This window comes from Gymnoscopelus microlampas (genome assembly GCF_963454915.1).
Source record: "Gymnoscopelus microlampas genome assembly, chromosome: 4".
In the NCBI taxonomy this organism is placed as follows: Eukaryota; Metazoa; Chordata; class Actinopteri; order Myctophiformes; family Myctophidae; genus Gymnoscopelus; species Gymnoscopelus microlampas.
Genome location: NC_139941.1, coordinates 45,878,675 through 45,894,732, shown reverse-complemented (window position 1 = coordinate 45,894,732; position 16,058 = coordinate 45,878,675). Strand labels below are relative to the sequence as shown.

At 42.3% G+C, this 16,058-nt stretch overlaps 1 protein-coding gene across 1 annotated transcript in view; it reads right to left on the bottom strand.

Moving 5' to 3' along the window:
* whrnb (whirlin b) overlaps positions 1 to 16,058 on the bottom strand; it is a gene marked incomplete at both ends in the record, with an annotated part of 71,534 nt that overhangs the window by 20,576 nt on the left and 34,900 nt on the right. The window lies entirely within an intron of this gene.

Below are 16,058 nucleotides of genomic sequence, written 5' to 3'. Positions count from 1 at the left end.
ACATTCAACAATCAATTTCATTATTGACATTGTCACGGGGCAGCCTGTGCCCTACACACACACACACCACATAGCTGAGTCAAATGACTAATTGACATCACCAGCTGGATTCGAAGTGATGGTTCAATAGTGTTGTGTTGCATAATATATGGATATACCCATTGTTGCAGGCCGTCTGACACTGTACATATCAGTCTAATCCACTCTGTACATACAGTATCCATCTGCTTACTCATACAGGTACAAGCAGCACAATTTTGGTTGAGTTTGTACACAGTTGTGAGACCACAACTGTGTACAAACTCAACCTAAATTGTATCTAAATCATGAAAAACGCGTTGTGAACTTGAAAATGTGCCCAAAATATGGATGCCAGGGTTAATGTGGTTAAATGTAGTAGTAAGTTCAGGAGGGTAGACCGCATCGGATAGCAATCTCCTCCCCCATGTAATCGCCTCCAATTTGGCCGATATCAACTCCTCTCAAGCCCACCTGATTCAATCATTCTGATAACAGCTCCTCCCTTATCTCCTCCCCAAAACAAATCAAGAGTAGTACTTATACAGTACATGACCATCATCACCTGCCATTTTTCGATCAGTTTCTCTCATCCCTCCACCACCCCATTCTCCCCACTTTTCTAGTGCGCTCCTCTAACCTTTCCTTATCCGGCGCCACTCAGCTCTATGGACCCCAAAGCCAAATACTCAGGGTTCATTCCCCCCGGAACCACCAACAACCACCTGTTCCTGGACCAACAAGCACCCATGCCCCTTCACCTCATCTTCATCACATCACCCTTCATCCCCCTGCTCCTCCACCTCATCTTCATCACATCACCTTTTGTCCCATTACCCCTTCACCCCATCGCCATCGCGCCACCCTTCCTCCCATTTCCCCTCCACCCCATCCTCCCCACAGCACCCTCGATCCCCTTGCTCCTTCACGCCCTCATCACATCATCCTGACCCTCCATCCCCTCATCCCACTCGGCCGCCATCCCTCTTACTTCACATCCCCTCGTTAATACCGTACATCACTTCATCCTCCCCTTGCTCCCCTCTTCCATTGCTCCCTGCTTACTCTACTTCTCAACCTTCAACCCCTCCTCCCCTCATTCCTCCATTCCTCAATCAATCCATGCTGTTTCTATATCCAATAAATTCAACCCAACTTGATTCTGTTTTATGGTGTGGTCTTATCAAACAAAAATGATTAGAGAGTCACATTTCCCAAAAGGAAATGCATGTACTTAACTCAGTCTCACTAGAAGCAGGGATACAGCACATCCCCATTCCCCACCACCAGCGATGAAAAGGAATGACCAGTGGGGGATATCAAAAGCGGCAGCATGGAATTTCCCCCTTACCCATGCAGCAAATGGACCCCCACACACACTGCATCACACAATGAAAGGTTTCCTTGATTCACATACTGTATAGGGCATAGCAATGGCGGACATTTTCTGGTTCCACTCCAAAATAGTCAATGCATTTTTCCCATTGACATTTCCATAAAACGTTTGATTCTGTGAAGAAACATTTTTGAAAACGGCAAAACAAAGGGTATTTATTAAACATAGTATATCATATAATGAAATATTAAATTAAATAAAATCACAGAAATAAATGTTTTATGGTCATGATTCACCAGGACCCTGGATGGCTTGATTCTAGGCTTAAATGAATTGATATAAATATTTTTGGAAATGTCAATGGGAAAAATGCATTGACTATTTTGGAGTGGAACCAGAAAATGGCCGCCACTGATATGCCCTATAGTCAACGTTATATTTTCTTTATCATCATCAAAACCTCTACCCAACATCCAGCTTACTAATGAACACAGAGTGTGACAGCCCGATTATGAAGCCGAGGGCATCCTGACTTTCACAACAAAGTTGTCTGCAATGTGTGTGCGCACGCAAACACACACAAACGCACACATACCAGCGCCTACTTAAGCTAATAAGCCCTTACACAGGAGCCAGACAATAAGAAGTACATGGGCTTCATAACAGTCTGCCAGAAGAAGGATACACGTAACAGATACATTGATTAGATTGACAACAAAATGACAATAATTTATAAAACTATGTTTTCAGAGCTAAACACATTGGAAAAACGACCAATAGCCTACTGGCCAATTCTGTGTTAAGGTAAAAAAAAAAAAAAAGAACCAATATTCCTTATTGTCTACCATATAATGCACCATTTTGTCATGAGAGGTTAGAAAACCAGAAAATCACAGTATATACAGTTTTTAGTTTTATATACTTAAACTAATTACTCTGGACAACAGGGATCTCTAATACAGTGACTCTCAACCAATAGAAAACTAGCAGTAGTCTTCATCCCCAGGACAATCGCACAATATTCAAAATGTCCATGACTTAAACCAACCAAGCAATTATGTTTAGCCAACATTGACTCAACATTGAACTTACATTATTTAGGTAAGTTATGTAACATTTTATTGACTATGGGGAACATAGCTAAAATGAAAAAGGCATAAAAATGGTATACGTTTATGTACTTTATATGGCTGAAGCTGTGAATAGACAATGACATATTGACCGTGGTATGTTTATTTTAAGGGATTTGCTATACAGTAGTGTCCTTTAACATGGATGAAGGGTCCTTGATCATGGCACCACAAGTACCTGCACAAACATTGAAAATGTACAGTATGTCTGTGCAGGTGCTGTATGAAAGCTTAAAATAGTCAAATTGATAGGTATGAGGAAAAAAAAACAGGTGCGCTTCCTCTGCATGCCTTTTTGTTAAGGCAGTGGGTGCTCACGCTATCCTACTATAATTCTAGTAACCTGACGGTGGGTGGGTGGATGGAGTCTTGGGGTCTCCGATCAAACTGCGCATGCGTCGTTGTGCCAGGTTTCGCGAGAGAAACAAGCAACGAGGTCTATGAAAACGAGGCCAAACCAAACGAACCCTATACCACCAACATTGGCCCTACAGCGCTTACAGTACGCCGACATGGCAACACCCAGACCCCGCCCACTCTCTGACTACGTCTACAATTCTTTCTGTGGAAAGTAAACACATGACCAGACGGCCCGGGCCGGGCGAGTAACATGCCTACGCCATTCTCCGTGCTGATATATATATATATATATACGCCCGTGGGGAGGGGTGACGCGGGCCGGGGGGGGGGACGCTGACAGAGCCGATTCTCAGTTCTATGTAATGTGGGTTTATAAGTTCTATTCATATTGTTAATGTGTTCAACTAATTAATCATTCAATTGAATAGATGATGTATATTCTTCTCCTTATGTGTGCAGGAGCCAGAGACTGCATATTAGGTGGTTTGTTATCGTTACAGCTACAGATGTTTACATAGTTTCCTTATCTCTAAGTCCAGCAGAAGCTTGCTGTCTCTGTATCCTCTGCTCTGCCTGCTAACTTCAAGTACTGAGTACTCACAGTAGTCTAATACTTTTGAGTACTTCCTAAGCCCTGCCTCCTGTTTAACTGTATCTCCTTCTCATGTTGCTATATAAACCAATGTAAAAGTATTTGTACTCCAGAAATGATTCAGGTCAAGCTGTACATTGCTCCTTGCGCAAGTAAAAAGAAGGAGATCTCCGTTGTGTCTGTGTCTATCTTATTCCAATGTGTGATCTGAGCCTAAGGTGTTTGTAAAATGATAAAGCAATCTATCATTACAATGGTCCCTCGAGCCTGGATGTCAGAGCTGTTCCAAGAAGAGTAAGAAGGAAGACGCCGCTGGAAAAGTCTGCAGCCAGGACCCGGATCCTGAAAAAATCCTGGAGCGTTGAATTCGCCTCCAGGCCGGTGGTCATCTCGTCTTAACATCTGCTCTTCAAGGAACGGCCGACGGCATTTGAACGCTGATCACACAACTATAAGATAGCACGTAAGTGTGACACATTTGTGTTGTCTATATAAGCGCAATATAGACATGTGCCTAAGCACTGAATAGTCAGTGAAACCTTAGGATATGTTGCTATGTTTTAGAAGCAACAGAGTGATTTATTTCCTGCAAATTGTATACTGTAGTGTGTATGAAATCACAGATATTGACAGACGTGCGTCATCACTATGTGTATCCAAAACGCGATCTGAGTGAGTTATCCGGGTCTAACGATTTTCTCTCCGCGGTCATCACTATGTGAGTGAGCCGTGAGCACTTTTCCGGATCATCTTCTAGAATAACCCACGAGGTATCTATATTCAGTCTAAATCTAGAATAACCCCCATTTCATTCTAAGGGGTGTTCGGTCTAGATTGGATGAGAGTACTCTTGGGTGTTCGATGAGAAATCCGTTGGAACGTGGTGAAACTGAATGTGTTTATATTGTATGTTTGTGCTTAATATTACTAAAAGATCCTCACTACCGTGAGCACCTTTCCGGAGAAATCCGTTGGAACGTGGTGATAGTGTATATTAAGATGTGTTATTAAGGAATGTGTGAAGTGCGATTCAACCAGTATACAGCAGTGTAAATAACGCTCGAAATAAGTATGAATGATAATCACGGTGGTTGAGAGACGAGGTCTGTTTGGGACAGTCGCGTGGACTGGTGATTTCTGTATGAATCTATGAATGAGAGTACAGTGAATGTGTGTGGGGATCCCCAGGGAATATGTGTATGTTCCTGTAGAAGCCTATGAGAGATTGTGAGGAATGTTCAGTGGAATATATGTGAATGAGAGAGAGAGAGAGAGACTAAGTGCGTGAGTGGATCTGCCTCTCTGTTGTGTGACTGTGAATGAATAAGATTTTCAGTGTCTGTGTATGTCCTCACGAGTATAGGAATACAAGTGAATGTGTGTGTGTAGGTTAGGGGGTTAGGCTCCCCGATCCCTGCACACAACAGGCGGCAGCGGGGTCGCAAGGCTCCCAGAGCACGTTAAATACCACATATAGTGCTGGGGAGTGACTGAAAGGCCCCCGTGTTCTGTCAAGGATGAATTAACATCCTAGCTGTGTAAACAACCGTCTAGTCTGCGTGGGTGTCGCACATGGCAACATTTTGAAAGTCACAGCGTTGAAGTGTCACCTGTGGGTTTTTGTAAATGTTGTGATGTGTCAGGCACTGCGTGGTAGGTGGACGACAGTCCACACCTAGCAGAGGGTGCAGTCTTGCGGGACAACCTCTGTGAAAAGGCAAGGCTGGTGAAAACGGTTAATATTCTGGTTCCCGTAGCCAAGCGGGGCCAGGACAAGACCGTCGGTTTCCTGCCTGGGGCGCCAACCACGCCGACAGGTAAGGGGTCGCTATCGACTGGGTCACCGGCCGGTCGGGTCACAGGTGACATTAAGACCATGCGATGCCTTTGGAAGGTATGCTTGGCCGTCGTGCTCGGCTCAATGTACAGTCAGGCCATCACAAGCTCAAAGCGACCGCCGCTTGTGCAACAGTTACTAAGCGAGTGATGCTCCTGTGATCGGTGGGCTTTGAAAAGAAGACGCCGGGAAGCAGGAGACTTGAATTCTCTATCCAGGGTGACCTGGGTGTAGACCTCAAGTGGAAAGGGGTCTAGCCTAGGACTGCGTCCCGGTGCAGGAGGCACAGGAGTGGGGAGGTCCGAAAGACTTAAGCGGTGCATGTGTGTGCCTGCTGAGAGAGAAAGCTGTGTGTGGAAAGTAACTGAGTACATTTACTCAGATACTGTACTCAAGCTGTGTGTGTGGGGACTGTGTGGGAGTGCGGGTGCGTGAGTGCGCGTGCGTGTATGCAAGATGGGAGAGAAAGCGAAAGAAAGAGAGTGGGGTGATGTTGATTACCAAGGAGCTAGACCAAAAGGAAAGAAGGGACCCTCCCGAACATGTTTTCGCTGTGGCCGTACTGGACATTTCGTAGCCGATTGTAGATCGCGCACCACAGTTAATGACTGGGACGATAACAGGCAGGAGAACACACAGGGCCCAAATACATGCTTTAGGTGTGGGCTCACGGGCCATGTTGTTGTTGGTGATTGTAACTCAGGAACAACTGTGGAGAACTGTAGTGACAATAGGCCGAAGAACAGAAGGCCACGCAGGTCTAAGGGCAGAATGGATACAGATAAATGGCAGGACATTGGTTTAATTGGGACAGAAACCCTTATCTATATGTATATTTATATGGTGAGGGCACACATTTGGTATTAATTAGCTACGATGTCTTGGCTCCTTTCCTGTTTACAGTAAGCCTTTTGTCTAAAGCTACAGTTAAATGCCCCTTGTAGATACCCAAAACTTTCCCAGTAGTCAACTAGTGACACACAAGACCGACAAAGTGTTTGCACAGGAAGAGTAAAACTAGTGACGGTGTGGGGAGCATTTCCAATACATTATTTTATTGTCTACATAATAAGTTGTTAAGTAAGCCTTGCCCAGCAACAGTGTGAGGCCCATAGGGGAGGAGCCTATCTCCTGTTTCCTTAGTGTGAGCCAGTTTTGATGTACAAGTACACCCCCCTGGACATGATGTTTTATGATTTCTGTTACAGTAAAATATGAAGTTTTTAGTAAATTATCTAAGCAAAGCGCTTAAGTATTGAGCATTGTAGTAGTTGTCACACACCCAGCAGTCCCAGCAGAACGATGTATTAGGTGCAAGTACCCCAAGCTAGGAATGTGCACTCACAGGTCAAGGGTCATTTTTGTCCAGCAAGTTAGCCCAGGGTTTGTGTGTGGCTTTCAGGATCATGGTGTGAACGATGGCACTGCAGGGCCATCTAAAGCTCCATTATAATGAAAAGTGGCTCACAGACTTTGGGGAGATAGGGAGCATTTTTTTTTTTTGTATTAAAACTATATTCAATATTTTTGTTTTGATTTAAAAATAGTTAAAAGACTTAAGCGAATATAGCTCTACTTTTGTAAGTGACATTTGTGTCTTAACTAGCAATGGAAATCTTTTTCCAAAAGATGGCAGATCTACAAGCTGTAGAGCAGTTGTTGATTTTAAGAAATACTCAATAATGAAAAGTATCATAAGTATTAGAAGACTTATGTAAAGTTACCCTATGTCAAAACTGACACTTCGTACATGTTTGAGAATCAGTAGTATTCATAGTTTTGGCCCTTTCCCTCTCCACATGTAAGAAACTAGAGTATTTCTACTCAAATTGTGGAGTATATCATGTGAAGCGATTCTAATCGCAGCCTGCAAGCTGTTATGACGAGAGCAGTGACTCCCACGTTCCAAGCCCATGGGAATGCTTATTTAAAAAAAAAATAGTAAAGGAAGTGAGTTCAGTTCTCATGGAACTTATCTTTCATTTGTTGTGTCTTGATACTAGTGTGTCAAATCCCTATATTTGAAGTATATTTGCAGTGTTCTAAGTAAAGTTGTGAATCATTATAAGTAGCGGTTTTTAAGTAATTAATTGTATATTGAATCATGACCATAAGTTATGGCCATGGTTCAAACAGGAGGGAGTGACACTGAGTTAAGTAGTATTAATAGTAATTAAAGACACATTCACAACATATTCAAACTTATATTTTAAAAATTCTGCTAAAAGCCATACACTGTAAAAATGAATTTGAAGACGTTACAAAGGTCAAAAGAACTAGTAAGCTGCCAAGATTTTATCTCTTCCACAGGAACGATGGGACTGCTTATGGTGATGCTGACCAGGTCATCAAGTGTGAACTGAACTCTCCGTGCTAGGAGGGTCCATGCCCGGGTCACGTCAACATGCCAACTGCTGTGAGATGCAGTCCCTGCAGTCAACATGTCACCTGATGGGAGGCGTGTGGTTTGTCCAATCCACACAAAAAACATTCGCAAGTTGGTGCAAACATCATCGAACATTACGTAAGAAGGTGAAGAAGGCCGGCTTGTGGGGTGGAGTCTCACATATAGAGTGATATTAGGCCCTAACCGGTGAAGAATCCACTTAGAATAGTACCCCCTCCCTCACCTGATTACACTTAGAAGGACGATGCACCACACTTGTTTTTATTTTTATATTTTCTTATAGTTTCTATGTTATTGTATATTTTTCTATGTATCTTTTGTCTATTATTAAAGTTAAGCAGGGGAAGGCTAAAGCTAAGATAATTATGATTGTTATTTTGCATATATATATGTCTACATCCTACATTTCCTGTTGCAGTTAACTGGTAGTAAGTAAGTGCCTCGAATCCAAAATAGTGAGTGCGCCTTGGGGGTCAATGCTATTTGCCGTGCAAAACGTATGATCAGTTTTAAGCACATAAATAAGAGCTTTTATGTCACTCTGAAGCGGACTAAGTATGAAGTGTGATAAATGCATATCATGGAGTGTAAATGTGTTAGTGTGGAATGAGGGCGCATTTAAGACAACCTCCGAAGGGAGGGGCGGGATAACCGACCAAACGGTCATCATCTCGGCTAAGCCACACCCTAACATGCCATCAAACCCTCTCCGAAGCCACATACTAATGATGCCATCAAAACACTGTGACACCACTGGGGATCCAGTGGTCCTGGTGAGAAGTACTTTTCGAACAAGTACCTGTTGTGTTTACATTTCAGATGACATTGTGGAAATAATCTATGATTATGAAAGATAATTGTGGATTATTATTAATGATATAGTAATGTACTTTGTCATCTGTCCTGTGGGAGAATACATGTCCCTTTAAGTTGAGTCTAGCAGGCCAGATTAGACCCCCTGGTGAGGTAGCTGCTTCAAAGGGCCCCTCGCATACCAAGCGGGGGAAGGTTGTGAGATAAGAGCCTTTGGTTGACTGAGCAGGGCCAGAGCTAGCCGGCCCTTGTGTGATGTGTAACAAGAGACAGGACCAAGCGCAAAGCCTTGTGGGTAACCAGAACTTCCTGTTGCTTAAAGATCTGCCCTAAAGGCGGACCTTATGTGTGAAGTTGATATAATGGGCTGCCTGAGCACAGGATTTTAGATTCAGAAGGAACAGTGCCGTGGGTTACCTGAAATATGGGTTTTAAGTAACTTACCGAGATCCTACAAGAGAGTGAGAGACCAATAGTGAGTAACATTGTAATTTTGTACTTGTGATGTGTACGTCTGATGTGAAGTCATATCCTTAATACTCTGTGTGTTATGTGCTTATTCTCTCTCTCAGGTTTTATTACCTAACCACTAACTACCGGTGCCTAAAGTGCTAACCGTTGCTAACTGGTAACTAAGTTTTAGACTAGATTATGTTTGTAATGTTTGTATAGTAAATAAAAAACCATCAAAGACACCAGGTATGAGTAATGTGCTTACAACTCTCTCCACTCTTCTTGAACCCTTTCAATGGGTCTAGCGATTGTAGCTTAGCTGCATCAAACGCAGAAAGTGCGATTTGCTACAAAATTGAACAGTAATAAAACTACTGATGCCTCCGGAGGAGGCATGTTTGAGTTTTAAGCATTGAATTATGCAGTTATTAAACTTTAGGGTCTCTTATATAAGAGACATCTATCAGTTTTAAGTTTAATTACAAGTTATTAAACTTTAGTAGTCTCCGGAGGGGACTTTTCTACTAAGTTTAAGGGGCCTTTAATAAGGCCTTTGTGTATACAGAGGTATAACACAGTACTAGTTTGTCTGAGAGGGACAACTAGGTATAAGTATAATTACAAAGTCATTAACAAAGTTTAAGTGTTACATAGTAATCAACCACTAGTGTGTCTGAGAGGGACAACTAGTTGTGTGTATTGGTTACATAGTCATTAAACAGAGATTAAATGTTACAGAGTAATTTATAAACCCGTGGTAGCCTTGGTAAACTCTAAGAAAGTATTTGGCCATAGAAGCGGATGAACCTTGAGAAAAGGCCCCGTGGTAGCTTCTGTAATTCTAGGAAAGAGAGAGGCCTTGGAAGCGGATGTTATGCATGTTATATAAAGAATAACAAACTCCTATAGCCATAGGAATGAAGACGCACGGTCTCTTTAAGATGAGACGTGAGTTGTAATAATAAAATAATTATAAGGCCTGGTATGGGACAGGTTTAAATAGGCTCACAGAACTAACGCTGGCTTAATGAACCAGTGCTAGTTGTGTGAACAAAGGGGACAAAGGGCCTCAACTAACACAAACTGAAGGAAGTCATCTGTCCACGGAGGCGAAGGGAGATACACGGAGCCGGCGGCCTACACGACGCTAGGACCGAGGCAGTAATACCGTACGGGCCCGAGGAACCACCGGGAAGAGACTCGCTATCAGGTTGCTATGAACAAAGCCCCACAGTTCTGCGAAGACCGTGGAGGACAAAGAGACTGTAGATTGTGAAACGCTGCGTGCTAAGAATAAGGAGCTGAGGGAGAAGCTAGAAGCTAACCACAGGTTATGTAGCTAGGCTACCGTTAAAAGTTTGATTAGCGTACCAATAAGGGGGTTTAGAAAGCTAACAGTCCTGAGAGCTACTCTTAGTGTCGCTAGCTCACAGTGCTAACAGATCTACGGACGTCGACACCAGCCCACTCAAGATGGAGGGGAAGCACACCACTACGCCAGGGCGGAGAGCCCTAAAATAGGACATTGACTTAGTGGGAAGAGAGAAGAAAAGACAAGGCACGTGGGTGTCAAACAAATGGGCCCTGGAGGGTTCATGCTTAAATGTAGATAATAACTACAATTAAAGTTAAGTTGTCCTGGGATTTAGGAAAAATCTCAGGGATAAACTAGTGGAAAAGAATTGTTGCTAAATTAAATTGGTCTTGATTTACTATGAAGTAAAGTCAATTTGAGATCAAATATTAGCCACAATGTCCAAAAAGTATTTCAAACAAATTGAGAACATTAAGTTGAACTGTTAATTGTTTCAAAATATGGGTTTGGAGCCACTGAGAGACAATGTGTGTTGAAAATGTAACCTGTATGAGTATGGGATCAAAGCAGTTTACAGAGAGCCATACTAAATAATTGTTTTACCGAGCCGTTATCTAAAGAGCCAAAAAGCTCACGAGGAATGTTTTGTGTGTGTCCTGGATCCTAGATCAGACACACAGGTGGCAGGTGTGGAAATAATCTATGATTATGAAAGATAATTGTGGATTATTATTAATGATATAGTAATGTACTTTGTCATCTGTCCTGTGGGAGAATACATGTCCCTTTAAGTTGAGTCTAGCAGGCCAGATTAGACCCCCTGGTGAGGTAGCTGCTTCAAAGGGCCCCTCGCATACCAAGCGGGGGAAGGTTGTGAGATAAGAGCCTTTGGTTGACTGAGCAGGGCCAGAGCTAGCCGGCCCTTGTGTGATGTGTAACAAGAGACAGGACCAAGCGCAAAGCCTTGTGGGTAACCAGAACTTCCTGTTGCTTAAAGATCTGCCCTAAAGGCGGACCTTATGTGTGAAGTTGATATAATGGGCTGCCTGAGCACAGGATTTTAGATTCAGAAGGAACAGTGCCGTGGGTTACCTGAAATATGGGTTTTAAGTAACTTACCGAGATCCTACAAGAGAGTGAGAGACCAATAGTGAGTAACATTGTAATTTTGTACTTGTGATGTGTACGTCTGATGTGAAGTCATATCCTTAATACTCTGTGTGTTATGTGCTTATTCTCTCTCTCAGGTTTTATTACCTAACCACTAACTACCGGTGCCTAAAGTGCTAACCGTTGCTAACTGGTAACTAAGTTTTAGACTAGATTATGTTTGTAATGTTTGTATAGTAAATAAAAAACCATCAAAGACACCAGGTATGAGTAATGTGCTTACAACTCTCTCCACTCTTCTTGAACCCTTTCAATGGGTCTAGCGATTGTAGCTTAGCTGCATCAAACGCAGAAAGTGCGATTTGCTACAAAATTGAACAGACATTAATGCTAAGGAGGCCAATAACGCGATGTCCAATCTACGTGCCCTTCAGAAAGCTATGAATGGTAACATCACGATAAGGGGTGGTTTTTCTTGGTTAATGGGAGGGGGTTGGATTCAAGCTCTGTGCAAATTTGAAACAATGGTACTCTGTGCTTTGGTGCTGTTTCGCGTGTTATCGGTCTGTGTGATCCCGTGCATCAGGACCTTAGTGAAACGCATGGTTGCTGACACGTTCGTTCAAACGTATACTGCGGTATCCCAGACTGGGCAAGACTTAAAAGATGACGGGAATGTGTTCTCCCTTCGAAGCCTTTATGATGAAAATGACACAGACATTTAAGCTCTGTTAATATTTGAAAATGAATTGTCAGTTCATAATGGTCAAATTAATGATACAAACGGTTGAAGGTTATTAAGTGTTACAACCACTGCTCACAAGAAAGCCACACATTTTGAGAGTGATAATGTCCTTTTTCCTATCCGTGGGTTTTTTCAGCATTATCTACAATCGTTTATATCATTATTGATCAGGATCAATTGACATTCTAATAGTCTCATCATGTGCCCTGATAACAGCTTTGTGCTATGCTCTGTATGACAAAGTGCGAAAAGCGGATAGCTTAAGTACCAAGGCCACTGAAAGCAAAAGAGGCAAGTGATTCCTGTTATGATGTCCATTTTGAAAAAGCGGAAAACAAGAAGAATGTGAAGATTAATAAATTTGATCAACAGGAGGGAAATGACAGAGCCGATTCTCAGTTCTATGTAATGTGGGTTTATAAGTTCTATTCATATTGTTAATGTGTTCAACTAATTAATCATTCAATTGAATAGATGATGTATATTCTTCTCCTTATGTGTGCAGGAGCCAGAGACTGCATATTAGGTGGTTTGTTATCGTTACAGCTACAGATGTTTACATAGTTTCCTTATCTCTAAGTCCAGCAGAAGCTTGCTGTCTCTGTATCCTCTGCTCTGCCTGCTAACTTCAAGTACTGAGTACTCACAGTAGTCTAATACTTTTGAGTACTTCCTAAGCCCTGCCTCCTGTTTAACTGTATCTCCTTCTCATGTTGCTATATAAACCAATGTAAAAGTATTTGTACTCCAGAAATGATTCAGGTCAAGCTGTACATTGCTCCTTGCGCAAGTAAAAAGAAGGAGATCTCCGTTGTGTCTGTGTCTATCTTATTCCAATGTGTGATCTGAGCCTAAGGTGTTTGTAAAATGATAAAGCAATCTATCAGACGCGCGGGGACGTGCGCAGCGGAGAAACCGCGCGACAGGACGTGCATTAACTCCAAATTTGCAACTGGGTAGCGTTAGCAATTAGCATGCTACGGCTAACAGCTACGTTAAACATCTTATCAACAACCTGTATGAACGTTCTTCCAGTCGTTCCTTCACAATAAAGGTTGCATCATCAACTCACAACGCGTCGCCATGCGTTGTGAAAATAGCTGATCTACAAGCTCACAACGCCTCGCGATGCGTTGTGAAAATAGGGAGATGGGGAGAGAGAGAGAGAGGGACGGAGAGAATACTCAAATACCTTGGGTAAAAATACTTCAGAGTACTCAACATGAGTACAAATACTTAAAAGTACTGAAAAGTTGAAAAAAAGAGTAAAAACACTTAAAGATTGATGAATACACTACACATACCTAAAAGTTGATAAGAACAGTAAAAATACTTAAAAATCTGTAAAAAAAACTTTAAAGCTAATAAAGTAATTAAAAACACTTTCAAGAAAATACATTGAGTAACAATACTTAAGAGTACTTCAAATGAGTAAATACTACTACTACAAATACTCTTTTAGTACCGCCTCTTTTAGTACCGCCTCAATACCAGCTTCAATGCATTACTGAAATTACATTTATATGAAATACATCACAACACCCTCCTATAATATTAAAAAAACAGGCGAAGGGGTCCGCCATGTTCCACAGGGGTGCGCGGGGACCCCCAGGAAAATAAAAAAGAAATGTTGCATTTTTTTCTTTTTTACTTTTGGATTTTTTTGTCCCACGCTTTTGGTACCCCAAAATAGGGGGGCGCCACGACGGGGCGCGCGCGGGGGAGAAACCGCGCGACAGGACGTGCATTAACCCCAACTTTGCAACTACTTTCGCCTGCGCCCTTCACCGGGTATGGTCTAGTAAATATAACTATTGGTGAAATTGATAGCTCAGCCTCAACTTTCAAACACAATCTCTGAATACAGACAGATTCTGTATTATTTTATGGTCAATTTCCATACGAGTGTCTATGAATTAATGTTGAGACAAAGAACCTGATGCAGTAAATTAAAAAATGTTTGCTGATGTAGCATAAAAGTCACTCTGCCTCAAGCTACAACTCCTCTATACCTGCTCTACAAGAGAACCACTCTTACTGGCCCCGCTCTCCCAGGGGGGATTAGCACATTTATGTAGGCTAAAATCAGCCTGAGTGAAAGTCCATAAGCTCACCAATCTGTAAAGTGAGAACGTTTGATTTACAGCACCCTTGGCCTGGTTTCTTCTCCGTGGAACAACCCCGCACCACACCATCAACATAACATGATTCATGTTCATCTTCTCTCACCTACAGTACAGACTGGCAGTGATGGGAAGAAGTAATCACATGTTTTACTTACGTACATAAAAGTATCAATACTGCAATGTAGATATACTCTGTTAGAAGTACAAGTCCCGTATTCAAAATATACTTGGGTAAAAGTACAAAAGTATCAGCATCAAAATATACTTAAAGTACCAAAGGTAAAAGAATGTCCCATTTCACAAGTTCAAAATGTATGAAAAATCTTTTGAAAATAGATGATCTACAAGCTTGTAATAACAATACAAATCTACAAAGTAACTAGTAACTAAAGCTTTCGTATAATTGCAGTGGAGTAAAAGTACAATATTTTCCTTTTAGATGTAGTGGGGAAGAAGTAAAAGTATTGAAAATTGTAAATACAGAAGAAAGTAAAACAAACCTCAAAATTGTACTTAAGTACAGTACTTGAGTACATACTTAGTTACTTTTTACACCACTGCAGACTGACACCTACCTGTACTGTAACGGGATGCACATAGGAACCCCTTCTGATGTGAATAGAACCAATATCAGGTCTGTGATTTACAAGTCTAGATTCATTGATCACTTGTGATGAAAGGCGAAATAAAAACCCATATGGGTTGGGTGTCGTAGCAATCATCCATGTGCTTGTCCTTTTCACAGAGAGGGCAAACTGCTATTTTCAGCCATGCGAGCAATAGTTTATCTTGTTTCTCCTTCAGGTGATCACAGAGGGAAGATGGGAAGAGAAAACAAGGGGCTGGCTAAGGACACAGGTGGACTACAATAATAATGCCATCTCATGCTGAGAGGCAGAGACCTCATTTAACCTCCATTCTGGTGCTCTTTCCATTGAAAGGAATAACTATTTTGTCATTTTGTCGGACGTGACAAATAAAGGTTCGGGCTGTTTCTGGCATGAAGTCAGGTTCTGCGTGATCCACAGTGGGAATGGCACTAATTAAATATCAGGTAGTGGCTGGCAATTCAGTTATGGAATGTCGGACACACATGCACACACATGCACGCACCGACACGCGTGCACGCACGCACGCACGCACCGGCATGCATGGCCGCACACGAGTAAATGAGGCCTGTGTATACTATACTGTAGAACAGGGATCTTCATAGTTTTTTGGCCAAGGACACCTAGCTGAAAGAGATAAAACAGGGACCCCCACTACAGTACAGTACAGTACAGTACTGTATATTGTATTCATGTTAAATGTGTGTTTTCAGACATTTAACCACTTAAACCCTCAATACTTTGTAAACTTCACCTTTGGCTCTGTACTTGGTCTGCTCTTTGACTTTTTCCCCTCTACACCAAACCTCTTTGCTCAAAATAGCAGATCTACAAGCTCACAACGCCTCGCAGCACGAGGCGTTGTGAGCTTGTAGATCTGTTATTTTCGGTTAATGTTCCCCTCAGAATAGGGATGCTAGGGTTCAAGTGCTTAGTGTAAAAAAACAAGTTCCTATCACACAAAGATTTGACGGCCCCCCTGTAGTAACTCTGAGGACCCCTAGGGGTCCCAGGCCCCCTGTTGAAGACCCCCGCTATAGCGAGACAGGTCTGGTAATCCTGTGATCTCATTCACTGGAATGAGATGTCAATAAGAGGCAACATAAATTATATCAGACAGCTCAGAGTAAGAGGAGGGATGGGGAGTGGAGGGGAGAGCAGAGGGTGTGCGGAGGGGAGTCAAAAGGAGAAGGGGATGACGGAAGAGG